We start from the raw sequence: 5,336 nt of genomic DNA, 5'->3' as shown, positions 1-5,336 counted from the left end.
TTTTGATAGTGTCTCTAATTCCCACGTACAATCATACGCCGATGACACGCAGCTTCTCCATTATTTTGATCCAGTAAATTCTGATACGGCTTCTCTTCTATTGAACCTAGATTTGGAGTCTATTTTAAAATATTCTACTGAACACAATTTGAAAATAAATGCCAATAAAACTGAAGTTCTTTTGTTTTGTTCAGAGAAGAAAAGAGCAACTTTACAGCGAAGCATAACACTAAGATTAGCTAATGAAAATCTACGCTACTCAGCTTCCGCTAGGACTTGGGACTATATATTGACACGCATCTTAGGTTTAAAGAACATATAAAGAAACTTTTGCAAACAACTTACACGAGAGTCAAAATATTATATTCCAATAGATACATTTTAAACTTTAAGATGCGAAAAAAACTGTGTGAATCCCTGGTACTGTCTGTTTTCAACTATGTTAATATTGTTTTTTATCCATGTTAGGATCTGGTTTCTAAAAACAGATTACAGTATGTACAAAACGTTTGCTGTCGCTTCATTTTTGGTCTGAGGAAGTACGATCATATCTCTGCTCGTATTAATGAATTAAAGTGGCTTAAGATTTCAAACACTGTCAGGCTGCATTTCGTCATGTTTCTGTTTAAAGTTCGTAGCACATCCACCCCTATATATCTGAGTGAAAACTTATTCCTCGTAATGTCATGCATAATTGTAATATAAGACACCATAATCAACTGACCATGCCTCAACATAGATCCGCCCTTTTTCAAAGAAGTTTTACCTATATGGCCGTCACTAGTTACAATTCCCTTGATAATGATTTTAAACAATGTAATTTTGGCCAATTGCGAAAAAAATATAAAATGTTTCTTTTATCTTCACAGGAATGATAATGGTTTTGTATTTTTTGTTTATTTTTTTAAAATTATTTATTATGCCATGTGTATAAGAATTAACTATGTATATTTTTTAATTTGTTAGTTTATAGAACATATTTTTTTGTCTTTTTTGTCTTTTAAACGTATTTTTCAACAAATATCTTCTGGCAGCTATGGGTGGTTAAATGTAAGAATAACTTTTTTTGTTAAATTTTGCCACCCTTGTTGCATGATGTGTAATAATATATGTAATGTTACACATCTTTTTTTCTTCAATAAAGACGATTATTATTATTATTATTATTATTATTGTTCCAAACTTTGGAAGTAGATGATTTGAAAAATATGATTTTTAGTTCTTCTGAAACTTCTGATCATCGCCATCGCTGCATTTCCCAGTCACACTCAATCAGTAGAGAGATGCATAAAACTTGTAACCGACGCATCTTTATCAGTTGCAGGCATACAAAAGAGAGACAGTTTTATATATAAAGACAAAAATAGATTCGCGCAAACTTATGCCACAATTTGAGTCCAAAAAGACTACAATCAATAAGTGAGCTAAAATAAATGGACGAGGGAGGGTGGGATGAAACTCGCCGAGCAATTACCTCCCCGTGGTGAGTTCTGGGTTGTTTAACAATACTGAATTCATAAAATATTGTTAAACAAGCGAAAAACTGCTCTAAGTGCTCAGCTCGGCACATTTTTAACTCTTTGTTAAAGTATGTAAATATTTGGGTATTTATAAAAAAATTGTTTGACCTTCGTACACAGGGTACACTGAGTAGGGGGGTTAAAATGTCATATTTCAGTAAGATATATTATTTCTAACTCCAAAAGTAACTTATTACCTGAAATTTTGGCTAAAAATCAAAATTTTATATTTTTGTATTTTTTACTTTTTTTGAAGCCCGGTAGAGGGCAAAAGATGAAAAAAAAATTGAAAAACTTTAAATAGATATTAGTTTTCTAATACCAATTGGCAACTTTTGCGAAGTATTCCAAAACGATTTTCAAAACTTCGATTTTTCGATCCACCGTACTGTATATGTACTAACATACCAAATCTCGTTTTTTTAACTGAAAAAATAAAAAAGTTATAGGAGTGAGCCACTTTTGAGACGCACCCGGTATATTAATTGATTTCCGAATTCTAAAAAAAAAAGTTTAATTAGATAAGTATGTGATTAAAATATAAAATATTTGACATATATTTAAAAACATTTTAAATTAAGAAGACATTTTTAAATCTTACTTCCTAGATTAAACTGATACTTATAAAGTTTGAATATTTCTCATGGTAACGATTTTCTTACAGTAAAAGAATAATTACAATTGAATTGTTATTTTTAAAAGGCTTTACTGAAGAAACTGAAAGGTTTGATATATGAATATAATGTAAAATAAAAGGGGTGAAGGGTTCTTGCAGTATTAATATGTAATATTTAAATAAAAATATCTTTTGCCATATAACTGCTCTTTTGTAAAATTTTCAGCTTTCAAAAATAATGAAAAACTGAAAATAACAAAAAGTTAAAAGTAAACAAGCATAACTTTTGTCATTATTTTTGAAAGATGAAAATTTTACAAAACAGCAGTTATATGGCAAGAAATATTTTTATTTAAAAAAGGAATATAATATATCGTATGATTAGATAAAAAATAACTTTTTTATTGTCATACGATTAATGATCATATTACTGAGCATTCTTGCCTGTTCCAAATATCGACTCTGGTTAAAATCTTCTCTTAAAAAAGACACCATCACAATTGAATGGCGACGAAAGCAATCCATCCTTCTTCGAAAACTTACAGATATTCCGTTTGCATAAAAACACTGCATGTTTTTTCTTAGTATTGAAAAGTTGCATCCTGAAAATTTCTACACTGTAAAGACATATTCTGTCTAACCAGAGAATATAGGACAGTACTAGCTTTTGTCTTTCAAACGACACAAAATATTAATTATTGCGACGCGATTGACAATATAAAAAAGTAATTTTAACGCCTAGGCATGAAAGTAAACTACTTTTACGCCTAAGCAACGCTTAAGCATAAATATACGAAAATATATTATTAAACTGACATAAAGTGTCAAATTCAACGAGCGTAATCATACCATAGTTTCTCGATATATAATTACATATATAGCCTCTCATACGCCGCGGAAGCTCCAAGGAGAACGGTAGTTTATATCAAAATGAAATTTTGGCAGCATATGTAGGTTAACTGAGAGCATTTTATAAAAATACTAGCGTGTACCAGCGACTTCGTTCGCGTCGAATTAATTATTTGTAATGGTGATGATAAAGCAAAGCAAGAATTTCCATTAACATACAAACTGGACAAAATTTTCTCACATTTATGTCAGCATGAGAAAAAACAATATGGCGATATTATTATATAACTTGGTAATATTTGAGGGGTAGTTTCATCTCGTTGGAATTTGACTTTCAAAAAATCCGTTTGCCAAAAATAAGCTTTTTACGTCAAGCAGTTTAAGCAGAATCGTGGTTACTTTTTGGAACACCCTGTATGATTTTTTAAAAAATTTCAAAATATGTAAAAAAACCAAATAAATTATGCTTGTCCAAGAAGACTAACCGTTTTTTAAATAACAAATATTGTAATATTTGAGGGGCGTTTTCATCCTTTTGGAATTTGAGATTCGAGAAACCCCTCCTTATCGAACGTCTACACCCCATAGTCAATCCGTTTGCCAAAAATCAGCTTTAAAAGTTAAGCAGTTTAAGCAGAATCGTGATTACTCAATGGTCATATTTTATGAAACTCCCTGTATAAATTTATAAAAAATCTTAAAATATGTAAAACAATAAAATAAAATATACGTGTTTAAGAGTTTTTCCGAAAAACTCACCGGTTTGTAAATAAAAAAAATATTTTAGTATTTGAGGAATAGTTTCACCCCCTTAGAATTCGAGTTTCGAAAAATCCCTTCTTATCAAACTTCTACACCCTAAAGTCAATCTGTTTTCCAAAAATGAGCTTTTTACGTCAAGCGCTTTAAGCAGGATCGTGATTAATCAATGACCAGATTTTTCGAAAACCCTGTATACATTTTTAAAAAATCTTAAAATATGTAAAAAAACAAAATAAAATATACGTGTTTAAGCGTTTTTTCGGAAATTTGACCGTTTTTTAAATAAAAAATATTGTAATATTTGAGGGGTGGTTTTACCCTCTTGGAACTGGAATTTAGAAAAATCCCTCTCTACTAAAAAAACCTCTACACCCTAGAACCAACCTGTATGCCAAAATTGAGCTTCTTACGTTGAGTGGTTTGAGCAGGATCGTGATTAATCAGTATGTCAGTCACTTAAGGATTTTATATATTAGTATAGATATAGAACTTTAGAGGGTGTCCCCAAAAAAGTTACACATCAAAGTTGTGTTTTTTTCTAATGGAACACCCTATATATTAATTGATTTTCGCATTCTAGGAAAAAATAAAGGTGAGTTTTATTAAAGAAGGATATACCTAAAATCTAAAGATTTTGACATATTTCACATTTTGTAAAAATGAAAAGTAAATTTTAAATTTTGATAACAGCTACTTAAATTTTAGTTGACCTTGTATAGCCTGATATTTAATTACAGTAGCCATTGTATGTTAAACCAAATTGAAATTTGATCCGAAAAGTTATACAGGGTGTGATAAAATTAATATGGAATATTAGTCACTTTCAAAAGCAAGTTACTCCTTTATTTTAAATGGAACACCTATTATATATTTCCGGCGTTCAATGGGGAATTTAAAATGTCTTCAAAATATTATTAAGGTTGCCTACCCCTCAGACAAAGATTTTCCCAGATATTTTAATTTTTATGATTTTGCGTCAGTAAATCTTTATTATTTGAAGAAATCTAGGTGGCTGTGTGATATACCTTTTGTCAATTTAACAAAAATTAAAGATTGTAGAGTAAAATACTCAAGGGTAATAAAAAAAGATACACGTTTAAAACATATTTTAATTACTAGAGACTTAAATTGTTAAATTAAAACTAATAGAATTATATCAATTCTCTCTGATGTAGGATAAGTTTGCATTTCCGGCAAATTTCTGAGAAATTTTTTTGTTTTAACTGACACAAAATGATAAGTAGTCGTTAAAGTTGGACTAATAATTAGACAGCTATGTTGAAGTAACGTCAGATATATCACAGCCACCTAGATTTACTAAATAATAAAGATCTACTCAGATCAAATCCTCCCATTCCTGCCAAAAGTCACTAACTTACTTTTTTTACTTCCAAGAAAAATGCGTCTAAAGACTCTAAAGATGAATTGCATTGCATAAAGATGTTATAGTTAGTAACTATTCGGTATTAAAATAAAACATAAATAGCCAGAAATCGTAGTTAATGACTTTTGCTATCGATTCTCCGCTTCAAAACATAGTTAGTGATTGAATTTGGTTGTTTGGAAAAATGTTAGTGACTTTTGGCAGC

This window comes from Sitophilus oryzae, unplaced genomic scaffold (genome assembly GCF_002938485.1).
Source record: "Sitophilus oryzae breed Bouriz unplaced genomic scaffold, Soryzae_2.0 scaffold_576_pilon_pilon, whole genome shotgun sequence".
In the NCBI taxonomy this organism is placed as follows: Eukaryota; Metazoa; Arthropoda; class Insecta; order Coleoptera; family Curculionidae; genus Sitophilus; species Sitophilus oryzae.
Note: the sequence above shows the minus strand (reverse complement) of the source record.